Source organism: Anopheles bellator, chromosome 2, assembly GCF_943735745.2.
Source record: "Anopheles bellator chromosome 2, idAnoBellAS_SP24_06.2, whole genome shotgun sequence".
NCBI classification, from domain to species: domain Eukaryota; kingdom Metazoa; phylum Arthropoda; class Insecta; order Diptera; family Culicidae; genus Anopheles; species Anopheles bellator.
The window spans coordinates 31,474,022-31,489,548 of NC_071286.1; the positions used below are offsets into that span (position 1 = coordinate 31,474,022).

Consider the following 15,527-nt stretch of genomic DNA (forward strand, 5'->3'; position numbering starts at 1 on the left):
TCAAATGGAAATCCATTTTATTTTAACTAATAGTAGTTTTTCTTTCCATGCCCAACGATGAAATTCTTTTACCACATCAAACAATAATTCGTTGATTTATAACAGACAGGCAGTGGAGCATTGGTAATTTGGCCTCTCAAAATAACACTCGCGCTCAGCCATACAGCATTTGCCCTCAACTGTACTCATTTCCATGCGGCTCCAAATTGATTGTGGCCCGGAAAGAAAGGTGGCGCAAAGTGGTACAGCATCTTCTAAGCGCGCCGCATAAACAGAGCTTGTCCAAACCGATTTCCGGCGGGCTGGAAAATGGATGTAGTTCATTTCCACCTTTGGGTCCTTTAATCATCCATAGTCGGGGCTCCCAGGACCAGCTGGCTGGCGGGCGAAACTTTGCCGTACTGCGCCACACAACAGGAGCCTGGCAGCCACCGCAAAGCACACTCCTTACGTGCTGGCCCCCTTTTAATAGCCCAAACACATCGCCTTGATCGCCAACTGGTTCCGGGAGTGTTTAGGTAAAATGTTGCGCCGAACCAAACCAACCCACGCGGCAGGAGCAGGGTAAAGGAACGGAAGCATAACGTATCGCATGCCGTCTATTTGGGTAAAGTTTTTGTTAAACAAATCACATCGCACATCGTATCATTTTCCCGAGCGCCGCTGCACCGTCCGCCGGCCAGTCACAAGATACCGTACCGAATCTGGGGAAAAGTCCGGGAAAATCTTGCAGCTGGAGCCCAGTGGAGCGCAATCCTTGGTGCGGGTTTCCACTGAAGCGGCAGAAAAATGGTTCATCAAAAACCGATAAAATCCTATCACTGCTGGCCGGGGCCATAATTAGCAGAGAAGTTACCGTTCCGCCGTAGACTTATGGGCGCCGCGGCCGACTAGCTCCATGATCCATAAAATTAGCTGCGGGTAGCAGCGGGCTCAGCGCAGGGCCGGGTAGGGGCAACAAAATCAACACTCAACCAAAACCTCATCATTGTCGGTGGGCAATGGCAGCCCGGGAGGCTGGCAGCATGATTGAAACATATTTTAATTTAATTACGAAACTTTTCACTGCACCCTAATGAGCGGCGGTCGGTCGCGGGTGCCACCGGCCGCCGTCCGTAAACATTTCCGGCTGACGGGGGAGGAGGGCCGGATTCGGGGAAGGGTTGTTTTCACTGCCGACAAGCTGATCCCGTGCGCGAGAGGTATCGAGTGGCAAGCCGTTTGGGTAGGCTGGCCGAAAAATGGGAACGCCACACCGGGTACGCCTTGTGGCCATCCTCGGTGGCGGTGGGGTCCACCCACTTCCACCCTGCACCGTGTTGCGCGACCTCAGCATAACTATGCTGTTGCTTCGGCCACAGGAATACATGGTCGGACCGACCGGTCGGGCGGTGGTTAAACAATTGTGTCCTCGCCTCGGGCATTGTTTGATGTTGAATTAATTCGCATCCCTCGACGGTGCAGGTTTCGGTTCGGTTGCGGCCAGCAGCATACGGTATCGCTAAGCTAAGCATAAAGGACACTTCTCGATGGCCAGCGCAGAGGTGTTCGAAGCACACTGGTCGTAACGTGCGTGCGGTAATAATTCGTGCATTCTAGCATTGTGAACTTTATTGTTTAACCAATTCATGAAAGTTAATCATGCAAACCCGTTTTAAGGGGCATAAAGACATTCTGACCAAAAGCCACTGGCTTTTCTTCATTATGTCCTCCTTGAAAGAGCCCCGAGCCCACCGTTTCTTCAGCTAGCCGGCAACCATATGTGTCGAACCACGAACCTGGACCACCGCAGAGTGTATGAAAAGGATAAAGAAAAGCGTTGCACAACCGACTAAGGAAAACTTTTCGAATGAAATTAATTCAGCGCTAAATTGATGCGGGCCTTTCCTGTGGCCATATATAAACGGCAAAAGTGGTTTCATTCACTGGCTGAATGGGCTAGGAGGGCTCAGGGTTAGGAGAACATTTCCTTTCAATGTGTGGCTTTTTAACCCGCCATCGAAAGGGTGGCAGTAGGCCAAGATGTTTCTAGGCGATCATAATCGGGCTACTTTAAGACGGAAACTAACTGGCGAATGGTGTGTTTTATGTGCAATGTAACAGAGTACCAAATGTTCCAAATGGACATCACGTTACTGCATGCCATTGTGCGCCTTTTTTCATGGTTCAAAATTGTGATAAAAAATTGATGATAAATTTATAGCAATAGCAAAATTATGCAGATAGCCAACCGGTTGGTGTATCATACAAAGTTGTCAAAAAACCGCTTATGATTTCAAATTACTTGTCGCATTGTCCCAAAGTGGTTGGTAATCTGGCAGTCAAGTCTTTCAAAAAAGTACTTAAACACAACCTCAACTATGCTACAACATTAAATTATAATCATCAAGCGGGGTCGGTCGACCCAGGCCAGCGGAGTCCTAACCCTTGGTTGTATTTAAACAAAGTTTAACAACACGTTCGCGGCACATACGTTGCAATCGTCATGACAGTAGCAAATCTCTTTCGAACGGAGACTGTTCTTTGTGACAGCAACTATGTAATCGCATCACACATCACGATGACCACCGTTGCGTTTGCCGACGGGCGTCCGTCAGTTTGCAACGCTTTCGATTTCGCGCGGCAATAAACAGAATAATTATATTTAATCAGCTTAGCGGCTCATTTCCAATGCACGGGACGTGCATGTGTGTGCCCGAGCCGGGTCCTGGGCACCCTGGGAAACCTCGGAGCAATTCATCATCCAAAACGGGGGTTGGCAAGATGGTGGAAAATTAAACCAACGTGGACAACACGGAAAACCGGGGACGTGTCCGTGCGACCCAGAATGTGTGTGCAATTTATTCTAAGTAGCGCGAATGAGAACAGAGAAACACACATAATGGCAAAATGCTAAGCACTTAAATGGTAAGTGAAGCCATTAAGCATTTTAGGCAAGGGTAATGAGCGAATGGCAGATTGTTGAAATTCATCAACGTTATAGCTGCATGCTATGGTTTTATAAAAAAAAAATGTTCAAAATTATTAAAGCATTCTAAATTCTAGCACAAATTTATCGGAGATCACTTTCGAACATTATAATAACAGTAAATCGTTGTTGTGGCCGATAATAACTCTTTCGTTGCTTCCAAAGCCGATAAACAGCAGCCCTCCGAAGCCGGTGTGAAGGTTAAATTTCGGCGCGTTGGCGAAACGGAGAACCGGTGTGAATATAATTTTGAAGAAAATGTATTAAATTTTCATTCCAATCCAACGCAAAAGCCCGCTGGAGAAAACACACCCAACACACCAGCGATGAGCGATGGTGAGGGATTTTCCGATTGAAAATTTTTTACAATTTTAATTTATTTCACCTCCTGTGCCACGACGATCCGACGCGTTGACTCGGACTTGGTTCGGGCAGCGGAACGCGGTTTCTGGCAAGTCGCGGGCAAGGGAAGATGCTTGCAGGAGATGGTCGGATGGTGGCCTCCGGCGCCGGGGTGATGTGAATCCTACTCATCAGGAGCCGACAGGAGCAGAATTTCTGGCGCCTCTGATCCTTTGATGCGGTGGCCCTCGATTCGGTGGAACCGACAACCCGAGCCGAGCCGAGCGGTGCTGGAAAAATGGTACACATTTAAAAGCTAATCCTTCGGCAACATTTTACTCATTAAATATGGAAAAGTTAATCATGGGAAAAACTGACTGACACATTAGTAACGGTACGAGAGGTTGAAAGGTTTTAACTCCCGTCCGTTGCCCCGAAGGGGTGCCGGCGGTACGGCCCTTGCCACGGCCCGAGAAAAAGTCAGATCCCGGTCTTTTTGTAGAGATTGTGAGGTCCAGAACGGGCGGGATGGGACCAACAGCAACAACAACAGACACTAAACAGCAAAGAGTAAAGCCGCTAGCCGAAGGGGTTAATTCCTTGATGCCTAGTTTGTGGCTTGGTTTAACATCCTTGCTTCTTTTTTGGGGCCGGATCTGTTTGCGAACCTTTCAACTTTGTACCGATCTCAACAGGACAAGCGTCCGGACAGAAGTTCTTGAGGTTCAAACAACGGAAAGTACCAACCGCCGTACTTTTGGTTTTGTCCACAAAAACCGGTCCCCGGCATACCTGCCACAACCTGTCAGGGCAGAAAGTTCCAGTCGCAGGCTGAGTGGTGCGATGCTCGATTACAAGGACTTGGGTGACCCCAAAAAACCAAAAAAAAAGTAATGCAATTGAAGGATCCTTTTGTAGTTACCCGTGGTTTAGGCGAAAGTTCAGAAGTTGTCCAACACTTCTTTCGGTGTTTAGTTGATTCAAAAGGACACATTCATGATGTATTGCAACGGTAGTCGGACGCCGCGTAAGTCCAGCGCAAAGATAATCCCTCGGCGTAGAGGTAGTAATTAGAAGTGGCCAAAGATGGAGTTCGGGGATGGAAAATGCCACTCCTGCAGTCAAGAAAGGTTCTTAGTTCTCGATTAGGAAAAGATGGTAAAAACACTTAAAAACAACCATTTTCCTGCATTTCAAAGAGAAGGTTTAACGAGGCGTCTTATTTGATGTTGAGGAATTATATCGTTTATTCTCCGTTTATCGTTATATCGTTTGCTCCGTTTATTCCTTACTTTGATGAAAAGAAAAGAAAACAAAGAAAAGAGCTATAGTTAAACTTGTTCGATTAAATCTAACGTTGTAACAATTTATACAAGTAGCACTAAGAAGCAACAATAATTATCTACAGATCTGTACTAGAGGATCAATAATCATCTACTGGCTCATTCTAATTGTGTTTAAACATCGACCAGCAATCATGGTCTACCACACTGTGGACCACATCAAACCTCTCCGCTCTGGAGACGGAGGTGATGATAAAATAATATTATTAGCTAAAATGAATTTATGCTCCCTCACAGCGTCTGATTCCCGTCGGACGGAGCCGTTCGAATCGGTGCTTGGGTTGCGTTAAGCCGCTCCTGTGCTTTGAACAAACCGAATTAAACGCCATCAACGGACGAAGGTTTGGTCGCCTTCGAGCAGGTCGTGTCCGCCATCCGGTTTAGAATCGGACGCAACTTATGCGAGCTGTATAATTGCGTCAACTGCGGCCAGCAGTGCCCTGGCCAGCACCGTGCGGCTGTCGAAGCGATAGCTTCCAATTATGGTCTCCACATTTTGCCACAATTCTCCAGAGATTGTGCCGGTTGCGAGTTGATTACCGTTCCGAACGAGACCGAGGTAAGGACGAAGTTTACCTGCTGAACCTACCGTATTTCCAAAGTGGCGCACGGCACATGCAGTCCCATAATCGACGGGTCCCGGCGTAGAAATCAAGGGTTAGCTTAACGTCTGGCCACGTACGAGAAATTTGCCACTATGAATAGGTGTTTAATTAAATTTACGATACGGTAGTTCAGGCTCATGATGGGCCAGATGGGACACCTTCGGTCAGAAAATATCCTCGCACTGCCATTGATTGCGTTAAATTGCGAGATGATGAATCGTAAAAAGAAAATCACTCATTTTGTAAAAAAAAATGCCAGTCTTACATGCAGGTTCTGGTTTGTTCTCCAACTGCTGTATATGTGAGCATAATGCTCCTACATGCATATGCAAAACGGGTACAATGTGCTCCTGTCGAACGAGCGTGCACCAATTTACATGTAAAATTTAGAAATCAAAGCCGATTTAACGAACATTTGGTGCCGGTCCGAAATGGCGCTGGCGATCGTAGCGCACGGGGACCGCAGTAAATATGCTCGTCAGCGCGTTGAATGTGTACCGTAATGTGTCAAAATGTCTTCTCTGCCATACGTCAGGACAATGGCACTCACAGGTGGGCATGGAGGTGAATTGGAAATTAATTTGCCTCTCATCAACTGCCACCGACTGACACGGTGGTTGAAATATCGCCATCATCATCATTTGCGCCGTGTTGTTCCGTCGTCGTCGTCGTCATGAGTTGTCAGTCAAACGGCCGAGCATCACATACGGAACGAGCCCTCGATTCCCCCGGTAAAGGTATGGTCCAAACGAAACCCTGACCCATGCCAATCCTTCGTGCAGGGCACACGAAAAGCTCCCGTCCGCTCCTTGCGATGTTGGAGTTGATTCAATGAATGAATAATTAGTGTTTAATCTTCTGAATTTCAATTACAACTCCGCGCAGTGGGCGTGCACCACCAGCTCTACCCGGCGAGGCACCCATTTGTCCATTTGGCCTTACGATCGGGCAAATCCTCCGACACCGGAGCGAAAGCCGGAAACAGCGGATTAAGCGAAACTTTGGCACCCTGCAGCAGGCAACCTTGGGGAGCTATTTGGGCATAGCTGGCACTCCTGGCCAATCATGGCAACTGTCCATATTCCGGAGCACGGATTAAGCCCTTCATCCTGTTGGCATCGATTGGTTCGCGATTGCCGCGCAAACAATGGAACGAAGCGGGAATTAATCGTGAAACATTTTCAACTACGCCGTATCGTGCCATTTTATGAAGTCTGCGCTGGTAGGTGACTAACGAGTGGTTTCTTTTGAAAGTGAGTTTAGTTTATTAATGATAAACAATGGATGTACCATTTCCTTTTTGCAGTACGTTCAAATAGTGAGAAATTCTTGAATTATCCGTTTTTTTCTAATCTACTGAACATGATAATATAAACTTTTTGAAAGGTAATTATTTGTTAGGACACTGTTTCTGTTCCACATTTTTATGTGCTGTTTCATAAACACTTTTTAAATATATTCAAAATAATTGGGACAATGATCGTGATAGACCGCCTTAAGTAATTGAGTTAATAAATACGGCTCAGCCCGGTGGGAATATGGCGGATAATATTTGCTCATAAAACACCACTTTAGTGAACTTGTGCTAAGTCCCTGAAGTACAGTTTGGCCGACGAGACTCACTTCAATTAAGCCCCGAAGCTGTGAAGTGAAATTTCAAAAGTAAATAAAATAGTTTTCAACGTAATCGACTGGGGCCTTGCAGTTGTTTTTAATACTTCTTCTTAACGCAAGCATTTTGCTTCCTGTAGCGCAGAAGAAGCAGTACCATCGAAAGTATCGCTTGCCTAGGAAAGGATTAACAATTAGGTTGTTACCAGTGCCAGTGTCTATGTGGTCGATGATGTCGGTGTTTGAATGGTGGAATATACAAGCCACTTAATTAACTTTGTCCATTGAACGACGTAATGAGCTGATAAACGATGGTGCTAAAGTTAATTAATTTATTTTTGATAAAAGAAATCTCGCGAAGCAACTTTGTCTATCTCTTCACGCGGCGAGAGTAGCGCAAAGGATCCATTGCTCGGGCGGTGAACGAAACACAGCCCCCCGTTTTTAACAACCTTCGATAGCTCAGTTGGTAGAGCGGTGGACTGTAGAGGAAGTTCGGAAGTGCCGGTATATAGAAATCCATAGGTCGCTGGTTCAAATCCGGCTCGAAGGAGAAAATAAGATAAGGTAAGGGCGCGTGCGTGCGCGCGCCGCCGGAGACTGCGCGCTCTCTACCTAACGTTGTTTTTGTTTGTATAGCTTTTCTATCACAGTATTGTTTAACATAAAAAACCAAAGTATTTGCATTTAGTAAATGCAATTTAACAGTCAGTGACTGAGAAATCTTTAACATAGTGTGTATCACGAACAAATGTGGTTGGGATATTTACTATCCCTCTTCAATTTTCTTTTAATTTAACCCTAATGAGAGACACTTTACTTTCTTTAGTACGGAGACGTTTGTTGTTCTCCGTGTTACTATTTTTGTTCACTATTTTATAGACATCGTTGCCGATGTAGATACAAAAACCTAGGCCATCAATCAAAAACGGACGTCTTTGTGACCCCGACGTGATTTGAACACGCAACCTTCTGATCTGGAGTCAGACGCGCTACCGTTGCGCCACGGAGTCTCGATGCGGTACAATTACCCTTATTGATGTAAAAAACAGAATCCAATTGTTGAGCCATTTTCAACTTAATTAAACAGAACGTTAAGAAATATTACACTGATCCGGTTTGCAATTCACAGAAGGCATATCAAATGCACTTTTCCCGTTTGTTAAACAAGTTGTTGTAATGAAACGTGTCTTGCAGTTAGCGCAAACCGATGAACAATACAACAATTGCCACGAAACTATGCATGAAAGACGGCCTGTGATAGAGATAAACCGCAAGCGGTCATGGGTATCGAAAATCTCCTCCAACACCGAACAGAAAGGCAACAAAATTCAAACAAACTCCTTCCTTCCAACACGGACCTCAAGTTATAATCCAGTTTCGGTGAAGTGAATTTTAATTAAACTAAAATTGATTAAATACATCCCCGACCAGCCAGCGAGGCAGTGCAGAGGCGAACGATCGGGTTAGTGTAATACTGCGGGCGTCACCGGCTTATTTCGTAACTGGCGCCAGCTGCAACCGTTGTCCTGAACCTTACAATCAGCCTCCTTGGCCTTGCGTTGGTCTTTGGCCGATACCAGTACCGCGGTCATTTTGTTTTCCTTTAATTCTTTAACCCTTTGGCATGCCCGTAGCTGTTCAGTTTGGTTCAACCACAAACATGCTACCGGCCCTCGTACGTTTGTTGGCCGACCGCCAAGGCTACTGAAAAGTTTTAATTGAATTCTCGTTTTCCGAAAGATTCTGTTCAGCAATCTTTGCGTAGTGTGGGAAAAATGTTGGCGTTGGTCAGATATGCTTCCACTGCGCCATGCTACGGAGTAGAGCCCTCCACGTCTCAGGTGTGTGCGTATCGGATAGCCACGCGTTATTTTGCTGCTGTTTTGAATATCTGTATCGTTGGTGGATGATACCTCGACCCTGATGATCCTTGAAGTGATCCAACATTAAAACCGACTCTAGCTACGTTAGCCTATTTGCCTGCCATTCCGGATGATGCGTTGCCCACCGTGCCGACTTTACAGAGCTGCTTAAAAATGTATGAAACGCCGGAAATTCATGCTTCTCGGACTCACTCGGTGGCATACTTCCGATAAGCATTATCAATTATTCAGGCTAATGAAACGACAGGATGCCCTTTCGGATAAGGGTGCTCTTGATGACGAAACCGTTGCGCGCTGTTGTGTAAGATGTGGATTTCTACGAACAAATCTTAGGTCAAATCTGATGAATAACATGACGGCACACAATGATCAATAATTCATACTAAATATGATGTTATGCCGTATACTGATTCGTGCGAAACGAGCGGAGGCTTCTACTCACTCACTTTCTATTTCACGTTTGGGCCTTTTCGGATTATCCTTCTCTAACTTGCTCCGTGAAATCGAATTAGGGTAATAATGATGCATCTCAGTTTATTTCTTTTTAAAGCAACGATCGCAATGATTAGTAATCTACTTTAACGAGGCGCTCAAGTGCGCTCATGGAAATAATATGTTTGCCGCTTTCTTAGAAATCTAGAATTTTCGTTTTCAAAGTTGTTCGTATTACTCACTGAGCGTAGTGCTCAGTAGGGTTCCCGTTACGATAAGAGCTATGATTTCTTTAAGTTAGACGAGAAAACTTAAAGAAATCTTCCGAATTCTGAGAATTAAGTGTGGGGGCTCCATAGCTCAGTTGGTTAGAGCGTCGTGCTAATAACGCGAAGGTCGTGAGTTCGATCCTCTCTGGAGCCAACTTTGTCACGCATTTTTGTCAGAAAATTGATAATTAAATATTTATTATACACCTTAAAACACTGTACTAGGAATTATGAATATCTTTGAACAATGATGGGATTTTGAATATTCATAAACATGAAAAAGAAATGGAAGGTAGGACATTTGAAACCTACAGCAAACCAAACGAGTCCACGTTATGCAGGGCATGCCATCATGCCATGGCTATCTAACAGATACATTCGAATTTGTGGGAAATGATAGATAAATTATTTTCAATAACAATTAATTCATTATGAAACCCACTAAACACCAATGTAGAGTAGAATATTGCACACTGAAGCTTCTTTCTTCGCTTACAATGCCATGCCAGGTAAGTATAATTGGATAAATGCTATAAATATAAATCGTCGATGCTATTTATATTATTATGTTGTCCTACTACAGCTCCACTACAGCTTGGCCTACGGCTAATTTTGAACCGAAACATAGTTCAAATTTAAGAAAACTATTGAAAACCGTTGCGTCTTGCCATGGCTTTAGCCGTTTTTTTATTTACAGCTAGAAGAAGATTTGTTTATGACGAAGAAGGACTTGATTTAGATAGCTCCTGAAAAAAAATTTAGTGATCCCTGTAAGTCCTAAAGTTGAGCAACAAATCTAACAACTGAAACAATGGAGCCAGGATCGAACAAAATAACGACGAATGGACAGTATTATTCGTTAAAATCGGAACGAGCAATGTATTTCCATTACTGAACCTATTTATAAAATGGGTGTAAAAATGGGCGTTGAAAATGTTTCCAATTAGTTGATGTGGGGCCCCATAGCTCAGTTGGTTAGAGCGTCGTGCTAATAACGCGAAGGTCGTGAGTTCGATCCTCTCTGGAGCCACGGTTATACTTTTATTGTTTAGGTTAGAAGAATACCACGGCGGAGCAAGTGCATGGACGGCTTAAATAAAACATTACTACCAATGAATTGGGATAAACTTTTTTGGTTTTTTGTTGAAAATGTTCAAGTTGTTTTAAGGAAATTGAGAAAGCCGCGTAGTTTAACTTAATCCGTATCGATCCATGGTAGTGTAACGGCGAGTATGAATTTCCAAAGTACAAACAGATCTACATATACACTTGAATGTTATTACCTATTTCGCCAATACCGGCCACCAGAGAGCGCCAATGTTCTAGCCGGTCAACTGCCGCTAGTGCCTAGTGCGCAGCTGCTAATAAATATCACAAGCTGTCAGTTCCGCTGCTGCTCGTCGGTGAATGTTTTCATCGAGGTTATGGCTTGGCATCGCTTATCTACCGCCTGCAAACTGAATAATGTTCTCACAAGCAGTTAATTTGTTGCTAGCCGCTTTCAATCCAATCCTCTTCGAATTGTAGGAAGCACCCTCATAAATGATTTTGCTACTCAATGAAGCCGTGCTTCTGCCACTTTGAAATGTGTGGTAGTATGCGTGTGCATTCGCAGCTTCTGCGTCTACTGTGACTGGGAGCTGTCAAAAAGTGTAGTCGCCAGGAAAACAGTACAGTGCGATTGAATGTCCTTTCACGTCTGGCTCTTTGTGTATTGTTTCAATCAAAACAAAATGCGAATAAGGATGTCATAAGTATTTGCATTATGCAAGCGAGTGCAACATGTTGACAGTTAAACTGTTCGAGCGAGCGATTGACATCGAACGAAGCGGCAGCCTGAAGTAACGATTTATCGGCAGATTTTCCACCAAACAGCGTGCAAAGCTGATGGGCGCATCTCGGGTCACCGGAGGCTATGCGTTCTGACGACGGTCCGGTTCGAGCTGTAATGCGATAAAAGGGTGCATCATCCTAGTAGCATAGTGGTGTTGCATCATTGACGTCATCTTTCCCGCAACTGGAGCTGCCCACTTCGTCGAGCTGTCGAGCGACCCAATGGTTTCTTCTTTACCACATTTTCTACCACGTTTCGGTGAGACTCGTTAAGGTTTAAGTGCGCTCCGCGTATTAAATGTAGTTTCTTTATAACGCCGAAAGGCGGCCTGCAGTGTGTGTCTGTATTTAATGTGAGGCCTAGTAGGGCAATATATCAAAACACGCTAAACAATTTCATGCCACCCTCCAGAGTGAGGTGCAGGATATCTCGCCACAGGACGACCGTGTTGCGTTGTGTTGGTGCACTAACACCGGTTGATGGTTCATTGCGCGCGTATGTGGTAGTGCACTCGCGCGCGTACGGGGCAACTGTCAAGTGACCGAACGTCTTGTTGCGGAAGCATAAAAAACGAACAAAACAACAATAGTATTTTCACCGTGGCGAGCACCGTGGAACGGACGTGACCATTGCAGTATTGGTGTACACCCTGTTTCCAGTCCGTCTTGTAGTGTTGGGCGCGTGATAAAAACAAATTACTGGTTGTGTCTAGCTGAGGAAAGCGCAAAAACTACTCCATCGCTTGTCAAAAGACACCATTCGAACGGGGGAAAGCCACCACCAGCAGCAAGTTTACGTACACGCCGAAGAGTGAGAAAATGGCATGGGTTGGCAGCGAATGAAAGAAAGAGTGAAAATAGCGTTCAACAGGGTGAACGTGAGACAGTGAGTAGCAGTGTGACGTGTAGCATACGCTACAGGCGCAAGGATATTCCGAACAAAGGACCCAAGAAACGCTGTAGTAAAAGACGCGGTGTGATGACTTCGATTGTGAAACCAGACCACTTGTTGTGTGCTGCAGAGTGAAATTGATGCAATCTGATTGGTTCGCTTGAACTTTACCATCAACAAACCGTTTATGAAATTAGTGGACATATGAAGTTAGTAGGTTAGTAGGCAGTAGTAGCTGGCAGTAGAGCGAAGGGAACGCTTGGTTTTCCCCGGGAATTTCTTCCATAGCCCATTGAAGGCGAAAAGTGTGACATGCCGTAGTGTGCATCTCGACGTACAGATTACACACGATACGGTGTTGGACAAGTGTGCGTGAACGCGCACGGTGGCTCCTGATATCGCTTATCGGTAGCACACGCATACACCCGCAGCTGTCTGCTGCGGCAACATAACTTTGCAGCGAAAAATGATGTTTGTATCTTTGTGTGCGAAATAAACGGAACACGGCGCAACAAGCGGCGGTTTGGGATTTTTTTTATTGCTCACCGTCTACCCAGCTACTTCAAGCAAACATACACGCACGCACTGGGTAAATTAAGGTTTTCGGCCTGAACCAGCTAGTCCCGGTAGTGTTGTGTTTGGTACTACTACCAAATACTGTTTATTGAACTGGATCGTCTTCGAACAAAAGTATAATTGCGTCGATTTCTGGACTTGTCTTGTGGGGAGATCTTGTGCCCGCCGTGCTACCAACCCTGGTCTACCTGTAGCTCTTGGTGAAGCAAGGACATATCACCAGACAGAATCACGTTGGGCATTGGGCTCGCGGTGGAGCTAGTGTTTGTGCGCGGTACAAATAAATACCCCCGGGGTGCTCCGGCGGTCGGGATTTGGTCGAGCGGATTTTTGTTGGTGTTCGTAGGTTGCGTTTTACGCTAAAAGTCCTCCGACAGAAGGTGACTTTGGCTGTGGTGTGCGTACGACGTGGTGTTACGCAGGCTAGCATACAGGATTGCTCCTAGGAATTGGAATAGGACAGTCCTTCAGACGAGGGGTTTCACTAGTTTAGTACTACCCATAGTAAGGTAAGTTTACAATAGCAATAAAAAGCACAAATTTAAATGATAAATGCAAAATTACTCGTCTTTTATCTGTAACTAGCAGGCCCGGCGAACTTTGTTCCGCCCCAAAGGCAATTAGTAAGCAGGTTTTGGATTTTATGTAGTAAATATTTTTTATTATGATTAGCTTTCCTTTTTGTTCAGTGTAGAGCAGTCGGTAACGCTCGTCACTGTCAACGCAGCTGCCCTGGGTTAGAATCCCGGGACCAGTTGTCACACAACCGGCCATGGTTTCGATTCCCGATACCGGCGTGCCAGAGGGAGTTGGCACGGGACCAACAACCCCGTCCGTAAAAGCAAACCCTTACAGAAAGCATCAGAGATTAACATTGTCTCTGGTTCAGGCTAAGAGCGCTCAGCGTTTGTTGCCCAATAAGAAGAAGAAGAAACATAATACGTAGGAATAACTATAATAAATTATTCTTCCACTATACTGTGTGTTAGTAAAAAAAAATAAATAAATACCTTGAATGTCGGATTAAATCCTCGTTCATTGATAATCTTTGCCCCAAATGACGTCATTTGGAAACAGCCATTGTAATTTCGAATGTTTTCCAGAAAATGACGTGATTCGGGAGTTTCGCCACGAAGCAATGATTCCATTGGTTCTGGTGGCGGAGTCAGTGAAGGCAATTTAACTTTTCCGCTGAGGCAGCACAATCCGGCCGTTTCTCCGGAAAATTTCAACGCATCACACTTATCACAATGAACGTTCATTGGCCCAATGCGAACGCTCTTATGCTCGCTGTACTTAACGATGCAATTGTATCGAAACGCTGCCCGATACAAATCAGCTTCTTCTTCTGCAACAAAAACTGAGCGAATATTCAAATCGGCATCTTGTCGAAAATTATCTACTTGTGCGTTTCTATTTTTCGCTCGCCGATTTCTGTTTGCCAACCGAGTCCTTTCGCGAGCAATTTCTTTTTGTTCTTCAGTCATTTCATTCGCAACACTTCGCATAGTTTTTGCATTACGGCTTTATCGGGAAAGATTCGACAGTCTTGGTCGCGGCATTGTTAAGGAAATGTATGAGGCACTTGTTATTCACTGTCCGGTATATCACGATACTACGCTGTGTTCGCGGGTTACTTCAATACATTTTGACAGTTATAAAAACGACAGCTAAGTAACAATAAAAAATTTCCAAATGTTCAAGAAAGTGCGAGAGAGACTGTTTCGTAGTGACGCTCTCTGTCTGGCCTTTCTCGAGAAGGGAATGAAAACACGCGGTCGTGAGAGAGGGGTGGGGGGGCTTATTTTTGCTTGGGAGGAGGAGACGCTGCATTAGCGAGAAAGAAAGGCCAATAGTTATTTGCTGTTGCGCGCTTTGTCTGCCGCGCTTGCTTGGGGTGAGGGAACGCTGCTTTAGCGAGAAAGAGAAGCCAACAATTGTTTGCTGTTACGCACTCTGTCTGTCTCGTTTCAGTACGAAGAAAAATCATTGTGCAGATTTATTGTGACACGGTCGGAATATAAAAAGTATCCTAAAGCCTTCCTTGGGTTCTAAGCTACCTCCACACCAATTTTCAGCCAGATCGGTTCAGTCGTTCTTGAGTTATGAATTGTGTAACCTTTAGGCGACTTTCTTTTATATATATAGATTTTTACTTCAACAATTTTGTTGTTTTGCTATAAAGAAGAAAGTTTGTTTTAATTTATAGCACTTTTAATCTTTTTTTATACATAATATTCTTGTATAAATATGGCCCTGTCCGTTCCAAAAAAAAGACTTTCAACAATTTTGTAAAAACGATACATTAAAAAAAATGTTTTTAATGTATTATTCTTTTCTGCTATTATGATACTCCATTACACTACTAACTGCAGCAAAAGTTAACTTTCCATAGTCAACCAATTCGATTTTAAAACATTCTCGATGAACATAAAAATAATTGACTTCACTTGGACTTGTCCTATATAGGGTGTATGGTGTATGGGACTGCTACTCTCAATATGTTCTATTAATTTGTAAATGTTTATGCACGTTGCGAAGATTGATATGTATTCAGGACAACTTGCCTGTGTGCACGAACATGCGTTGATTCCGGAGTCAGTAACGTCGATCAATAAACTTCCGTACACATTTCCCTACTGCCGATCGAATGCCCTCCAAATGGCACACGGCAACGTCCATTTGAATCCGTTTCTGTTTTACGATTCCTTTTTGTACGGCTTGTCTGACACGGATCTGGGCACGGACGCCAGGTCTCGCCATTGTGTTG

General features: G+C 44.6%; 4 non-coding genes across 4 annotated transcripts; 3 read left to right on the forward strand and 1 right to left on the reverse strand.

Moving 5' to 3' along the window:
* Positions 1-7,320: 7,320 nt before the first annotated feature.
* Positions 7,321-7,422, forward strand: Trnay-gua (transfer RNA tyrosine (anticodon GUA)). The gene is made up of 2 exons: positions 7,321-7,357; positions 7,387-7,422. It is a non-coding gene; the product is annotated as a tRNA-Tyr (tRNA).
* A 388-nt stretch (positions 7,423-7,810) lies between these two features.
* Positions 7,811-7,882, reverse strand: Trnaw-cca (transfer RNA tryptophan (anticodon CCA)). Its single transcript has one exon. It is a non-coding gene; the product is annotated as a tRNA-Trp (tRNA).
* A 1,654-nt stretch (positions 7,883-9,536) lies between these two features.
* Trnai-aau (transfer RNA isoleucine (anticodon AAU)) lies at positions 9,537-9,610 on the forward strand. The gene has a single exon. It is a non-coding gene; the product is annotated as a tRNA-Ile (tRNA).
* Positions 9,611-10,412: 802 nt separating this feature from the next.
* Positions 10,413-10,486, forward strand: Trnai-aau (transfer RNA isoleucine (anticodon AAU)). Its single transcript has one exon. It is a non-coding gene; the product is annotated as a tRNA-Ile (tRNA).
* Positions 10,487-15,527: the final 5,041 nt, after the last annotated feature.